Source organism: Chiloscyllium plagiosum, unplaced genomic scaffold, assembly GCF_037043375.1.
Source record: "Chiloscyllium plagiosum isolate Xiang-an unplaced genomic scaffold, Cpla_swu_hap1 HiC_scaffold_8, whole genome shotgun sequence".
Taxonomy (NCBI): domain Eukaryota; kingdom Metazoa; phylum Chordata; class Chondrichthyes; order Orectolobiformes; family Hemiscylliidae; genus Chiloscyllium; species Chiloscyllium plagiosum.
In genome coordinates, this window is record NW_028270146.1 from 114,672,676 (window position 1) to 114,689,454 (window position 16,779).

General features: G+C 43.8%; 1 long non-coding RNA gene across 2 annotated transcripts in view; it reads right to left on the minus strand.

The window, feature by feature from the left end:
• Positions 1-631: 631 nt before the first annotated feature.
• Positions 632-16,779, minus strand: part of LOC148149518 (uncharacterized) — a 78,565-nt gene continuing 62,417 nt past the window's right edge. For both annotated transcript variants that reach the window (XR_015757790.1, XR_015757789.1), the window contains one exon: positions 632-1,087. This is a non-coding gene — a long non-coding RNA (uncharacterized LOC148149518). The remainder of the gene's footprint in view (positions 1,088-16,779) is intronic.

Below are 16,779 nucleotides of genomic sequence, written 5' to 3' on the forward strand. Positions count from 1 at the left end.
GAACCAAATTAGCTGAAGACTGACATCTAGCGGAAACTAAAGTAAGTCATCCCATCGACTCTTCTTTCTGTACATTGTTGGGAATGGTTCAACCTTATCATCTCTCGTTGTGCTGGGCTCTTTCATTATTGAGAAGGCGACATTTATGGATCCTCCACCAGTAAGTTGTTTGTTTGTCCACCAACATTCACCCAGACTGCATTCGACAGAATTGCAGAGATTAGGTCGGATTTGTTCGTTCAATCTGTCTATCACTTGAAGCTTACACTCTTTGGTGTGTAAGTGATCCTGTTTGTTAATGTTACCTCATTTTCAGGTATACCTTGGCAGGCGTCTCCTGTGTTCCTCACTGCACAAGGGTTCATCCCCTGGCCTGATGGTCAATGTAACGTGGAGGATACGCCAGGCAGTGACAGTGAAACTTGTGCTGGGGTACAATTCTGCTGCTATTGGTAATGACCTGAATCACCTCACACAACTCAGTGATTAGTTACCAGATCGATTCAAAATCTCTTTCGTTTAGCAGGGTGACAGTGTGACACACACAGAGTGAAATCGCAATGTAAAGGTGAGCCTTTGTGACCAGACATACTGTATGCAGTATTCACTGTTATTAAAATGATCATCGATCAATGTGTCTGCAGCCTGTCGATTGGTGAGGTTGAGGTCAAGCATGTTTCCTCTCTCAGTCATTCCCTCTCCACCCACTGCAAACCCAGTCCAGCAGCCATGTCCTTTTGGAACCAACCGTTTCGATCAGCAATCCTGCTGCTGAGCCCCTCTCATTGTTGGTTTTGAAATGACCCACCCATTATATATTCTCCAGCTTTGTCACTCTCTCACTGCTTCCTCCAAGTGTTGTTCAATGTGGAGGGCCACTGATACATAAGCTGAAGGAGGGGATTCAGGAAATTTCTGTGCCAGTGTTTGATCTCACCCAGGCAGGCTGTGAGAGTGGGGACAGCAGGACGTTTCCATGTCAGTGTTTGATCTGACACCGTGAGGTTGAGGGAGATGAGTCAGCAGGAAGTTTCCGTGTCAGTGCTTGAACTGACACTGTGAGCTTCTAGTCAAGACGAGAGGGATGCTGGAAAAGAAAGGAGGAGCAGGATTCCAGATGAAGGGCTTTTTCCCGAAACGTCAATTTTCCTGCTCCTCTCATGCTGACTAGCTGTGCTATTCCAGCACCACTCTAATTTATAACATTTAAAGCCTCCCTTTCCCCTTCTGTTACATCTCCAGTCTTGCTTTCCCGTCTCTGAAAAATTTCCAGCCTTGCTTTCTTATCCCTGAAAAATTTCCAGTCTTACTTTCCTTTCTCTGTAACAAATCCAGCCGTGCTTTCCTACCTCTGTAACATCTCCTGCTTTGCTTTCCTATCTCTGTAAAATTTCAAGCCTTTCTTTCCTATCTCTGTGACTTCTCCAGCCTTGTTTTCTTATTTCTCAAACCTAAGAGGTACAGTTAGTAAGTTTGCAGATGACACAAAAATTGGAATTATGATGGACAGAGAAGAGAGTTACCTCAGATTACAATAGGATCTGGACCAGATGGGCCAATGCGTTGAGAAGTGGCAGATGTAGTTTAATTCAGATAAATGCATGGTGCTGCATTTTGGGAAAGCAAATCTTAATAGGACTTCTCCACGTCATGGTAAGGTCCTAGGGTGTGTTGCTGAACAAAGAGACCTTGGAGTGCAGGTTCATAGCTCCTTGAACGTGGAGTCGCAGCTGTATGGGATAGTGAAGAAGACGTTTATTATGTTTTCTCTTGTTAGTCAGAGTATTGAGTACAGGAGTTGGGAGCTGAAAATGTGTTGCTGGAAAAGCGCAGCAGGTTAGGCACCATCCACAGAGCAAGAGAATCAATGTTTCGGGCATGAGCCCTTCTTCAGGAATGAGCCCTTCTTCGTGCTCATGCCCGAAATGTTCCCTGGATGCTGCCTGACCTGCTGCACCTTTCCAGCAACACATTTTCAGCTCTGATCGCCAGCATCTGCAGTCCTCAATTTCTCCGACAGGAGTTGGGAGGCCATGTTGCGGCCATGACATTGGTTAGGCCACTGTTGGAATATTGCGTGCACTTCTGGTCTCCTTCCTATTCGAAAGATGTTGTGAAACTTGAAAGGGTTCAGAAAAGTTTAACAAGAATGTTGCCAGGGTTGGAGGATCTGAGCTACAGGGAGAGGCTGAACATGCTGGGGCTGTTTTTCTCGGAGCGTCGGAGGCTGAGTGGTGACCTTATCGAGGTTTAAAAAATTATGATGTGCATGGATAGGATAAATAGACAAAGTATTTTCGGGGAGTCCAGAAGTAGAGGCATAGGTTTAGGGTGAGAGGGGCAAGATAAGGAAGAGACCTAAGGGGCAACGTTTTCACGCAGATGGTGGTAGGTGCATGGAATGAGCTGCCAGATGATGTGGTGAAGGCTGCCAGAAGTATTGCAACATTTCAGAGGCATTTGGATGGGTACATGAACAGGAAGATTTTGGAGGGATATGGGCCGGGTGCTGGCAGATTTGGTTGGGATATCTGGTTGGCATGGACGGGTTGGACCGAAGGGTCTGTTTCCATGCTGTACATCTCTATGACTTTATGACTCTATCTCCAGCCTTGTTTTCCAATCTCTGTGACATCTCCAGCCTTGCTTTCCTACCACTGTAATATCTGAAGCCTTGCTTTTCTCTCCCTTTTAACATCTCTACCCTTGCTTTCCTGTTTCTGTAAAATCTCCAGACTTGCTTTCCTCTCTCTGTAACCACTCCAGCTTTGCTTCCAATCTCTTTAATATCTGCGGACTTGCTTCCCCATCTCTGTAACATCTCAAGCATTGCATTCCTATCACTATAACATCCCCAGCCTTGTTTTCCTATCTCTGTAAAATTTTAAACCTTGATTTGTCATCTCTGAAACATCGCAAGACTTGTTTGTCTATCTCTGTAACAATTCCGAACTTGCTTCCCTTTCTCTGGAGTATATGGATAAAGAATTGATTGAGCGACAAGAGACCGAGAGTGGTAGCTGAACGGAGCTTCTCGAAATGGGGAAAGGTGACCAGTGGTGTTCCACAAGAATCAGTATTTGGGCCACTGTTGTTTGTAATATACATAAATGATCTACAAAGTGCACTGTTGGTGTGATCACCAAGATTGCAAATGTCACGAAGTTTGGTGGAGTGGCAGAAAGCATAAGGGACTCTCATAGAATATAGGACGATATACATAGACAGGAGATTTGGTCGGAAAAATGGCAGATAGCTTTCAATCTAGGCAAATGTGAGGTGATTCATTTAGGCAAGTCTAATTCTAAAGAGAATTATAGAATGATTGGAAGAGCCTTGCGAAAAGTTGATGGGCAGAGAAATCTGGGAGTTCAGGTACATTGTACCCTGAAGGTTGCTGTACAAGTGGATAGTGTGGTCAAGAAGTTTAATATTATGCTTGCCTTCATCGGACTGGATATTGAGTATAAGAGATGGCAAGTCATGTTAAAATTGTACATGATATTGGTTCGGTCGCATTTAGAATATTGTGAACAGTTCTGGGCGCCACATTACGAAAAGGATGTGAACGCTTTGGAGAGAGTGCAGACAAGGTTTACGAGGATGTTGCCTGGTTTGGAAGGTACGAGCTATGAAGAGAGATTGAGTTGGTTCGGTTTATTTTCATTAGAAAAAAGTAGATTGAGGTGGAACTGACTGAGGTTTGCAAACTCATGCAGGGTATAGGCAAGGTGGATAGAGACAAGCTTTTTCCCAGTTTGAAGGATTCAGTAGCGAGAGGTCATGCTTTCAAGGTGAGAGGTGGAAAGTTGAAGGGGGATACAGGTGGCAAGTACTTCACACAGAGGGTGGTGGGCATTTGGAATGCGTTGCCAGCAGAAGTGGTGGAGGCAGGCACGGTAGATTCATTTAAGATGCGTCTGGACAGATCAATGAGTAGGTGGCGAGCAGGGGGACACAGATGCTTAGGAATTGACCGACAGGTTTAGACAGTACATTTGGATCGGCTCAGGCTTGGAGGGCCGAAGGGCCTGTTCCGGAGCTCTAAACTATCTTTGTTCTTTGTTCTTATATCCTGCATTGCGTTCCTGTCACTAAAATATTTCCAGCCTTGCTTTGCTCTTTCTGTAACATCTCCAGACTTGCTTTGCCCGTTCTGTTACATCTCCAGTCTTGCTTTCCTTTCTCTGTAACATCTCCAGACGTGCTTTCCTCTCGCTGTAGCATCTCCGGCCTATCTATCCTCTCACTGTAACATCTCCTAACTTGCTTTCCTTTTATTGTAGCATCACCAGACAGGCTTTTCTATCTCTCTAACATCTCCAGCCTTGCTCTTCTTTCTCTGTAACATCTCCAGGCTTGCTTTCCCCATTCTGTGACATTGCCATCTTTACGTTCCTATCACTGTAACGTTTCCATCTTTGCTTTCCTATCTCTATACAATTTACAGCTTTGATTTCCTAGCTCTAGAGACTTTCCAGCCTAGGCTTCTTGTCTCTGTAACATGGCCAGCCTTGCCTCCCTATCTCTGTAACATATCCAGCATTGCATTCCTATCAATACAATATTTCCAGCCTTTCTTTCCAGTTTCAGTAAAATTTCCAGCCTTGCTTTCTTAACTTTGCAACATCTCCAAATTCACTTTCCTTTCAATGTAACATCTCCAGCCTTGCGTTCTGTTCACGGTATCATCCCCAGCCATGCTTATCTCTCTCTGTAACATCTTCAAACCTAATGTCCTACCTCTGAAACATCACCAGCGTTTCTGTCCTCTCTCTGTAACATCTCCAGACTTACTTTCCAATCTGTGTATCATCTCCAACCTTGCTGTCCTATCTCTGTGACATCTCTAGACATGCTTTTCTGTCCCGGAGTTTGTCTGACCTTGCTTTCCTATCTATGTAACATGGCCAGCCTTGTTTCTCTACCTCTCACATCTCGAGCCGTGCATTCCTGCCACTATAACATCTCCAGCCTTGCATTCCCATCTCTGTAACATCTCCAGCCTTGCTTTTGTATCTCTGTAACATCTCCAGCCTTGCTTTCCAGTCTCGGTAAAATCGCCAGCCTTGCTTTCATATTCCTGTAATATCGGCAATCTTGCTTTTCTTTCTCTTTTAACATCTCCAGTCTTCCTTTCCTGTTTCTCTAATATCTCAGCCTTGCTTTCCTCTCTCTGTGACATCTCCAGCCTTTCTTTCCTATCCCTGTATTATCTGCAGTCTTGCTTTTCTTTTTCTTTTAACATCTCCAGTCTTCCTTTCCTGTTTCTGTAAAATCTCCAGCCTAGCTTTCCTCTTTCTGTAACATCTCCAGAAATGTTTTCTTATTTCTCTAACATCTCCAGCCTTGCTTTACGATCTCTCTAACATCAGCAGCCTTGTTTTCCTATGTCTGTAACATCTACAGCCTTGCTATCCATTCTCTGTACCCACTCCAGCCTTGCTTTCGGTTCCCTGCATTATCTCCAGCTTTGCTTTCCTCTCGCTGTCACAATGCCAGTCTTGCATTCCTGTCTCTGTAACATCTCCAGCCTTGCTTCCCCTCTCTGTTACGTCTCCAGCCGTGCTTTCCTATCTCAAGTTTCTGTCTAGCCTTGCTTCCCTTCCTCTGCAACATGTCCAGACTTGCTTTCCTCTTTCTGTGCCACCTCCAGCCTTGTCTTCCTGTCTCTAAAGCCTGTTCAGCCTTATTTTCCTATCTCTGTAACATGTCCAGCCTTTCTTCCCTAACTCTTTGACATCCCCAGCCTTTCTTTCCTCTGTCTGTAACATCTACAGCCTTGCTTTCCATTCTCTGTGCCCACTTCTGCTTTGCGATAACATCTCCAGCTTTGCTTTCCTCTCCCTGTCACATCTCCAGCCTTGCGTTCCTGTCTTTGTATCATCTCCAGCCTTGCTTTCCCCTCTCAGTTACATCTCCATCCGTGCTTTCCTATCTCAAGAGCCTGTCCAGCCTTGCTTTCCTTTCTCTGTAGCATGTACAGCAATACTTTCCTGTCACTGCAACATCTCCAGCCTTACATTCTACTCTCTGTAACCACTCTAGCCTTGCTTTCCTATCTCTGTAACATCTCCAGCCATGCATCCCTATGTCTGTAACCTCTATAGGCTTGCATTCCTATCACTATAACATGTCCAGCCTTGCTTTCCTATCTCTGTAAGATTGCAAGCTTTGCTTTCTTATCTCTGTAACATCTCCAGCCTTGCTTTCCTAACGCTGAATTATCTCAAGCCTTGCTTTCGTGTCGCTGTATCATCCACAGCCTTGCCTATGTATCTCTGCAACATCTTCAGCTTTGATTTCCAGTCTCTGTAACATCTCTAGCCCTGCGTTCCTCTCCCTGTAAAATTTCAAGCCTTTCTTTCCTATCTCTGTGACAACTCCAGCCTTGATTTCTTATTTCTGTAACATCTCTTGAATTGCTTTCCTGTCCCTGTGACATCCCCAGTCGTGCTTTCCTCTCTCTGTAACATCTCCAGCCGTTTGTTTGTTTCTTTAACATTTCCAGCCTTCTTTCTAATCTCTGTAACAGCTCCAGCCTTGCTTTCCGATCTCTGTGACATCTTCAGCCGTGCTTTCATTACCCTCCAGCCTGCACAGCATTACTCTCCTATCTCTGCAACATCTCCAGCCTTGCATTCCACTCTTTGCCACCACTCCATCCTTGCTTTCCTATTTCTGTAACATCTACAGTCTTGCTTTTATTTCTGTAACATCTCCAGCCGTGCATCCCTATCTCCTTAACATCTCCAGTATTGATTTTCTATCAGTATAACGTTTCCAGCCTTGCTTTACTATCTCTGTGAAATTGCCAACCTTGCTTTCTTATCTCGAGCCTTGCTTTTCTATCCCTGTAACATATCCAGCATTGCTTTCCTATACCTGTAATATTTCCAGCCTTGTATTTCTGTCTCTTCTGACATATCGAGCTTTGCTTTCCACTTTCTGTAACATATCCACGCTCGCTTTCCTGTGTCTGCAAAAATTACAGACTTGCTGTCTACTATTTTGAACACCTTCAGCCTTGTATTCCTGTTTCTGCATCATCTCCAGCCTTGCTTTCCTTACTCTGTAACATCTCCAGCCTTGCTTTCATGTCTCTATAACATCCACACCCTTACCTTCGCATCTCTGTAACATCTCCAGCCTTGTCTTCTTTTTTCTGTAACATCTCTTGAATTGCTTTCCTGTCTCTGTAACATACCCAGTCGTGCCTTCCTCACTCTATAAAATCTCCAGACTTGTTTTCTTATTTCTATTACATCGCCAGTCTTCCTTTCGGTCTCTGTGTCATCTCCAGCCGTGTTTTCCTATCTCCAGAGCCTGCCCAGTCTTGCTTTCCTTGTCTGTAACATGTCCAGGATTGCCTTCCTGTCTCTGCAACATCTCCAGCCTTGCATTCCAGTCTCTGTAACCGCTCCAGCCTTGCTTTCCTGTCTCTGTAACATCTGCAGCCTTCCTTTCATTTCTATGTCACATCTCAGCCTTTTATTCATATCTCTGTAACATCTCCAGCCTTGCTTTCCTATCTCTATAAGATCTCCAGCCTTGCTTTCCTGTCACTGTAATGTCTGCATACTTGCTTTTATCTCTCTTTTAACAGTCCCAGCCTTGTTTTCCTGTTTCTGCAACATCTCCAGTCTTACTTTCCCATATCTGTGAACACTCCAGCCTTGCCTTCCTATCTCTTCAACATTTCCAGCCTTTCTTTCCTACCTCTGTGATATTTTCAGCCTTGCATTCCCATCTCTAGAGCCTGTCCAGCATTGCTTTCCTGTCTCTGTAACATGGCAAGCGTTGCTTTACTGTCTCTGTAACATCTCCGGCTTTGCGATCCTTTTACTACAACATTTCCAGCTTTTCTATCCTATTTCTGTAAAATTTCCAGCCTTGCTTTCTTATCTTTGCAACATCTCCAATTTTGGTTTCCTTTCTCTGTGACATCTCCAGCCTTGCTTTATTTTCTCCGTGTGAGATATAGGCAAAGTCGTGTTACTTCTGCAAACATAATTACTCATGCAAGGTAAATGAACTCACACCAGTGTATAATTGTTTCAATCAAGAGCTGAGTCAACAAGAATGAAAACTATTTGAAGGAAATATATAATTGTTTTTGCATTAGCTAAAATGTGCATACAAGAATGAAACGTGCCTGTAGACACTGTTACATGTTACAGATAAATAGATGAGGTGCTGTGAGGATGTAGATTAAGCCAGATATTTTTGTACAAGCAGTACTTATAAGCATCTCTTTCGCACTTCTGCAAAAAAAAACAATTAAAAGGTCATAAGGATCAATATGGTTGGGGAAAGGGAGGAGATGTCATAAGTGGTGGAAATAGATAGTAGTGAAGGAGGATATACCTCACAATGGACCACAGCAGGATGTGGTGAAATTGCAAAGTAAAACTTGTAATTTCTTATGCACAAAGCCGGATAAGGCAAGAGATAAACAAGAGCAATAGGCACCGGGTTTGGAGTAGTGTATCCTATATAAGATATGTACTTGCTAAACTCTAGGTGACTATTTCAGGCACTATGCTTGCAAACGGATAATAAACATACTGATTGCTTCAGATCTTGTCTCGCAATGAAATTATTGAAATGAGTGAGGCTTCATTTCTCACACTTGTAGGCTGTCTGGGATATTCTTCCATCGCCGGGGTTAGTGGCTGGCCCTGGACACTGGGAAGACGTGTACCGTTCCCGATTGACGAGCGGTCTCGTGTACCGGTTTGGTCTGCTGCCTTGCGAGACTGGTACGAATCCCACAAGAGAGACAACTTAATCAGACAGTGAAAGAAGGTCAGAAGAAAATACGGCAAAAAGGGGTCAGGCAACTCTGTGCACAGACCAAGATAAGAAAACTGACATTTAAGCATTGCCTTGATGGCTGGGAAAAGGGGTATGTAATCGCTGTGGGACTGGCGAGGGCCCCGAGAAACGGGGGTAGGCAGAGAAAGTAGAACTGTCACAGAGTAAAGGAGGAAAAAGTCGCTGGTAATATTCCTCCTGAAAGTCCGTTGGGGAGGATGTTGCGGGAATGGCCAAGTTGCACTCGTACAAGGGAAAAACATAAAAAGAAAATGATTAAATATTGTTGTTTAGTATGGACCAAAGACCCAATCCTTCGTCCGGCTGTCTTCTGGTCAAAGTATGGTTCAGACGAGGATGGGTATGTTAGTATTTAGATTTGTATATGAATGAGAAAAAACCTTTTAGTCAAGAAGAGGCGGACTATGAGTCCTGTTGGAACGGCAGTTTGAGAATGATGGTAGTAAAGACAAGGGATTCCCCCTCTGCTCGACCCTGTCCCTGGCATCCTCTTGGCGGCTTCCCCCAACCCCCAACCCCCGCTGTACCATAAAATCAGATTAGGTGAAAATGGGAGAGGAGGAGAGACAAACTGAGAGACTGAGAAAGGGAACGGATGACCCACAAGAGGAGGACGAAGGGGCTGTGGACGGGGATGTTGTTCTTCCCGACCCTCAATCCTGAACAAAATAAAGAGAAGATAAAGTAGATGTAGAGGAGGCCTCCAGAGTATCAAAACCAAAGTCTGAAGGGGGAAACAAAAACAAAAAAGGTAAGAACGTTTAGACTTATCCCCTTTGGGAGGTACCAATAGGGAACAAACAGATTTGGTTAGAAAGTGCCCCCCTCGCCAGTGGGGAGGTCAGAATATTTAAGGAGATCAAGGTCTTGGTTGAGGATACGGTAGGGTTGTCTGCACAAATTGATCATTATATACGTGGACTGAGTTAAAGTCTATTTTGAATATACTATTTACTTTGGAAGAAAGGGGACTTATACGAGGAGCAGCCATTGAAAGATGGAACAGGGAACATCCCATTGGGGATGGGGATGCTGGACAGAGAGAGAAGAAGTTTCCCCTCAGAGAGCCCCAGTAGGAAAATCAAAACCTGGAGCATAGAGAAGGGAATTGAAAGACCTGTTTCAAAAAGGAATAAGAGAAGCAGTTCCAAGTCGCAGAATTTGACTAAAGCCTTTGAAGTTAGAGAGGAGAAAGGTGAGACTCCCTCAGCTTTCTTGCAATGATTAAGAGACTCAATGGTAAAATACTCTGAAATGAACCTTGAGGACCCAGTGGGCCAGGGTCTTTTGAAAGTACATTTTGTGACAAAGACATGGCCAGACATAAAGAGAAAGATACAGAAGATAGAAGGGTGGAGCGAAGAACCATTGGATGAATTGTTAAGAGAGGCACAGAAAGTATTTGTAAAGATAGAGGATGAGACACAAAAACAGAAGGCAAAAATGATGGTAGCTATGGTTGATGAAGTAGTTAACAAAAGAATGGAATCAATAGTGAGCAACCGGAGTGGCGAGTGGCAACATGTAGGACAGAGAGGAAGAGGGAGCGGACACGGGGGGCGTTTGATAGCGGGTTCGGGTGACAGGATCAGAGACGGAACTCTCCACAGTCAGGATGCTATTATTGCGGAATGATAGGATATTTTTTTAGCGGGGGTTTTCTTCCCTACACAGGGAGGAAAGGGCAATTCCGCTTATGAATTTTGATAAAGAAGAGGGGTGTCAGGTGTTCCTGCCCCCGGGGACACAGCAGGAACCCTTGATAAACTTGAAGGTGGGACCTGTAGGGAAGAGATAGTCTTCCTGGTAGATACGGGGGCAACACGGTCATCACTGAATTTTAAACAAAAGAAAGTAGAAATGTCGACACGGTCAATTACTTTTTTCCGGGGTAAAAGGGGAAGGATTTACTGTTCCAGTATTTGAACCTATGAAGATAGAATGTCCTAAGGATTGGAGTCACAGAGGAACTGTTGTATATCCCTGATATAGGAAGAAAGTTACTAGGGAGTGATTTAATTACCCTCTTAGGACTGGAGATTTGAATTCAGGAAAAAGAATAAGTTGTAAAAATGGCAATGTTGTATGGGCTAGAGAAGGGAATCGTGGTAAAATACAGATCCCTCCCCGAGAAATAAGTTGGAAAAGGAAATGGGACGTTATTTATGAGCTACAGTATCCCATTTCCATAGAAGGATAACGAGGAGTGCAGCCAGTCACTGAGGGACTAGAGATGTACTGTTGGAGCCATGTATGTCTCCTTACAATATCCGAATTCTACCAGTGCGAAAATCCGATGGAACTTAACGTTTGGTGCAGGATTTGCGAACATTGAATCAAATAGAACAGATCAGGCACCCAGTGGGGCCAAATCACTATATGTTATTAAGTAAGATCCCTCATGACCACAAATGGTTTAGTGTGATAGATTTAAAAGATGCCTTTTGGGCTTGTCCCTTGGCAGAGGAAAGTAGGAATGTGTTTGCATTTGAATGAGAATATCAGTAGACAGGACAGAAACAACAATACCGATGGATCGTGCTCCCCCAGGGGTTTACGGAATCCCCAAATTTATTTGGACAGATGTTAGAACAAATATTGGATAAAGTTAGCAGCCTCAAGGGAACTACCCTGTTGCAGTATGTACATGACCTCTTAGTAACAGGAAAAAGAAGAGAAAGAGTAGTAGAAGCCACTAAAGAATTATTGCGTTTCCTGGGTCAGCAGGGACTGCGAGTATCTAACAACAGACTCCAATATGTCGAGAGAGAAATGAAATACTTGGGCCATTTAGTTAGAGAGGGAAAGTGAAAGATAAGCCTGGAACAGATAGAGGGAATAGTGGGGATGCCGCTACCCAGGACTTAAACGGGAATTATGTATTTTTTGGGGTTTAAGAGGATATTGCAGATTGTGGATTGATTCTTATGCTCAAAAGACGAATAAATTATATCTCAAACTATTGGAGGAGGAACCAAAGTGTCTGATATGGAAAGATGAGGTAAAAGAACTATTGAGCAATGCAAAAGAGATCTGATCCATGCCCCCGTGTTACCCTTACCTTCTCTAGATAAACCTTTCCATCTCTTTGCTACAGTAGATAAGGGAGCGTATTTGGGAGTATTAACCCAGAGGTGTGGAGCAATGAAGCAGCCAGTAGCATATCTTTCGAAGCTATTGGATCCAGTATCCCGGGGGTGGCCTCAGTATGTGCAGGCCGTGGCTGCCACTGCACTGTCGGTGGAGGAAAGCAGGAAGCTTACAATTGGGGGAGGACTAATAGTAAGCACTCCACACCAAGTGAGAGCGATCTTAAACCAAAAACCTGGACTATGGTTGGCAGACTGGTGGGTTCTGAAATATGAGGCAATATTAACAGAAAAGGATGATCTCGTGTTGGTCACGGACAATTGTTTAAATCCAGCTGCCTTTCTTTGGAAAGGGGAAGGAGACTCTACTCAGAATCCAGGGCACGACTGCCTTGACAATATAGAATGAGGAGAAAGTGAGGTCTGCAGATGCTGGAGATCAGAGATGGAAATGTGTTGCTGGAAAAGCGCAGCAGGTCAGGCAGCATCTAGGGAACAGGAGAATCGACGTTTCGGGCATTTCTGAAGAAGGGCTAATGCCCGAAACGTCGATTCTCCTGTTCCCCAGATGCTGCCTGACCTGCTGCGCTTTTCCAGCAACACATTTCCATCTTTGACAATATAGAATACCAAACTAAGGTCCGCATGGACCTGAGAGATGTTCCACTTCATGCAGGGGCTAGACTTTTTATAGATGGATCATCCTGGGTGACTGAAGGGAAAAGGTATAATGAGTAAGCAGTTGTAGATGGGACAAACGGTAGTGTGGTGGAGGCAGGAAGGTTACCAAATGGGTGGTCAGCTCAGATCTGCAAACGCTATGCATTGGAAAGAGCCCTTATGGCATTAGAAAATAAAGAGGGAACAGTACACACTGACTCTAAATATGCATTTGGTGTTGTGCACACTTTTGGAAATATATGGCAGGGAGGAGGACTGATCAATAGCCGGGGGAAGGAATTAGTTCATGAAGAATTGATTAAACGGGTCTTGGAATCCCTATTACTCCCCCGAGAGATAGCAGTAGTGCACGTAAATGGTCATCAGAAAGGAAATGAACCAGAAGTTAGGGGAAATAGATTAGCCGATGAAGTGGCTAGGGAAGCCACCCTGAACCCACAAGAAGTGGTGATTCATTCCCTAATACCTACTATCCCAGGTCCTAGGGAAGCTCCTATATTTACTGAAAGAGAAGAAAAAGAATTGAGAGATTTAGGGGCTGCAAAAACAGCAGACGGGCATTGGAAGTTACCTGATGGAAGGGAAATGTTAAACAAAATGATGACGCGAGAGATTATGGCTGTCCTACACCAAGGCAGTCATTAGGGAGTACAAGCAATGTGTGATTAGTTCTTAGGGAATATGGATGTAAAGGAATATATGCAGTTGCTAAACAAATATGTGAGGGATGTATAATATGCAGAAAGGTAAATAAGAAAGTCTTGAGAAAACAGACCCCGGGAGGAAGAGACCCAGGATTGAGACTCCCCAGAGTATACAAGTAGATTATACTGAACTACCCAGAGTCGGCAGACTAAAATATATGCTGGTCATAGTAGATCATTTATCTGATTGGGATGAGGAATACCCCCTAGCTACTGCCACTGCGAGTGGGGTGTCTAAAACAATATTAGAGCAAATAATTCCCCGATATGGGCTAGTGAACCGTATAGATTCTGACCAAGGAACTCATTGTGGGATATAGGTAAATTAATGTTACTTCTGCAATTATAATTTCTGATACAAGGTGAATGAACTCACACCAATGTGTAATTGTTTCAGCCAAGAGCTGAGGCAACAAGAATGGGGACTATGTAAAGGAAATATATAATTGTTTTCATCTCAGCCAAAACTGGTATGTCAGCATGAGACGTGATTACAAAACAATGGTAGATGTATGGACGAATAGATAAGAAGTTGTAAGAAAATGCAATCACTTGTATAACAGTAGGTAAAAACATCTGTTTTCCCACTTGTACGGAGACACAGGAACAAAGGTCATAAAGGTCAGAGTGGCCTTCGGAGAGGAATAAATGCTGATAAAGAAAGGATATGCCTAACGATGACCTGCAGTGGCATGACGTCAAACAACCTTAAGGGGGCCAGAGATAGGCATTTGTAACGGACAAGGCCGGATAAACAGAAGTTGTGGGATCAGTCTTAGGGAAATGAGTGACGTAAGCTCAAATTGTATAAATTTTGAAAGCTGGTTGAATTTGATGTGTATTTGTCTCTGCCTTGTTTGGCATTAGACATTGCACCAACTTGCAAGTGTAAAAATAAAGGACACTACTGATTCAGATTTTTGTCTTGGACTGCAATTGTTTCTCGTGTGAGCTTTGTTTCTCACATCATTTTACCTCTAAAGTGTTACAGGGGGTAATGAAAGGGTTGAGAATTTTCTGGAAGTTTCATGCTCCATGGCACCCACCATCATCGGGAAGGGTTGAGAGAACGAACCAAACACTCAAACGACAGCTCTCTAAATTGCTCTCTTACGAGTACGAACAGCCCCAAGGAAAGATTTGGGACTATCCCCCTATGAAATCTTATTTGGATTGCCTTACTTGGGAACGAATGGAGAATTGCCAATTCCCGAAACTAAAGATTTGTTTTTAAAGAAGTATATCCTGGGCTTGACCTCCTCTTTATCTTTCCTCAGAAAACAGGGTTTATTGGCACAGACTCCACCCCTTGAATTCACCGTTCACCCCATCTGGCCGGGTGATTGGATCTTAGTAAAATCATGGATAGAGACTAAATTCCAGTCGGACTGGGAAGGGCCGTACCAGGCTCTTTTGACTACCGAAACGGCAATAAGGATGGCGGAGAAAGGCTGGACTCATTATACTCGGATCAAAGGGCCAGTGGACCCTCCAGTTGAGGAAGAAGTCTGGACAGCTGAATCAACGCAAGACCCGCTGAAACTCAGACTAAAGAGACTTTGAGTAACTGATTATATAGTGGCGACGCGAGCGCGGGATTATTTCTGGAAGATTGTATATTAAGTCTTTTTGTGCTTCAGCATGATGTTTCGAATACTGGGAATGCTTAGAGTTATGATGCTAACCCTCTTAGTGTTGGGATTTTTTCAAATATCATTTTCATATGTATTAACAGCTCCGGAGTCTGATAATCCACAAGTAATAGACGCTGATGCATGCAGCTTAGTAACTTGTGGGGATGTAGATAATCAGACACAGTACCGCAGCTCTGAGATACATCTTAAGTCCTTTGGGGATGGTACTTGGTATAATGGTCTCGTCACAGTACACTGGGCCCCTTCCGACCAGCTCGCGATTGTCCCGATAAAAAGTGTAACCCAATATACCTAACAATAAGGAAAACCACATGGCACGAAGCAATTCTGGGGGTGGAGGGGGCACCTATGAGATACAATTAAATGAAACATTTCGGATCGAAACGAAAGCAAATGGGAAGGATTTCTTGGGCTGTTGTTTTCGAATTAGCGTAGGACAGGGAAAATGGGTAGAATTACAGGGTAATAAGATACAACCTTTCACCCCCTCCTGATGATCCTAAAGTTGTAAAAATTATAGAGGTAAAGGACTTGAAACAGACCATCGAAATAGAAACTGGGTACAGGGATGCAAATGCCTGGATTGAATGGGTAAAGTATACTGTAAAACATCTGAACAAAAGCAATTGCTGTGCATGTGCCTTCGGTAGGCCAGTGGCCCAGGTGGTTCCCTTTCCACTCGGGTGGAAGCGAGACAGGAAGGGCATGAAATGTATGATAGCCATGTCTCAGGATGAAACTGCATGGACTGATAGGAATTGTACCTCCCTATCTCTGATGTTCGCTCCCTTGGAGAAGAAAGATGTACAAGATCCACCCCCCCCCCCTCACATTTTCTGCCGCAGTTGGAAATCACACATCGTGTGTGCGTAGACGAGGTACAAGTCGGTCGAGAGATTTGGGGGAACTGAAATTATGTACAGAGATTAAGAATGTTACCGAAACGGAGAAGGGAGGGAACTACTCAGCACTAAAGGTTCCCCGAGCGGATCTGTGGTGGTAATGTGGAGGCAAAATATTGAGACCCACCCTACCTCCGGATTGGAGAGGGATATGTGCAATTGTACAATTGGAAATTCCATTTACCCTGGCATTTGAGAAGGAAAAGATAGTAGGGAAAAAGGGAAGAGGTAAGAGATTACTGTTAGATACTTCTTTCGATGACAGAATTTATCTTGATTCGGTAGGAGTCCCTAAGGGAGTACCTGATGAATTCAAGGCTCGTAACCAGATTGCAGCAGGCTTTGAGTCAGCTCTCTTTTGGTGGGTAACAATAAATAAAAATGTAGATTGGATAAATTACATCTTCTATAATCAACAGCGATTTATAAATTATACAAGAGATGCGGTTAAAGGAATTTCAGAACAGCTTGATGCGACAAGTTGGATGCGACAAGTAGGATGGCATGGGAAAACAGAATAGCCCTTGATATGATTTTAGCAGAAAAAGGGTGTGTGTGTGTGATGTTAGAAGGAAGCTGTTGTACCTTTACTCCTAATAACACTGCACCTGATGGTTCAATTACTCGGGCCTTAAGGGGAATGACTACCTTAGGAGAGGAACTGGCTGAGAATTCAGGAGTAGACACATCTCTCACGGGATGGCTTGAATCATGGTTTGGAAAATGGAAGGGGGTGGTGATTTCTATCCTTACTTCCCTGATAGTAGTAGTCGGGGCATTGGTGGCCATTGGCTGTTGTATCATACCCTGTATATGAGGACTCAGCCAAAGACTGATTGAAACAGCCTTGGTGAAACAGAACCCCTAAAAGGGAATCAGACAGAGGAACTTTATTGACTAAATAATGAGA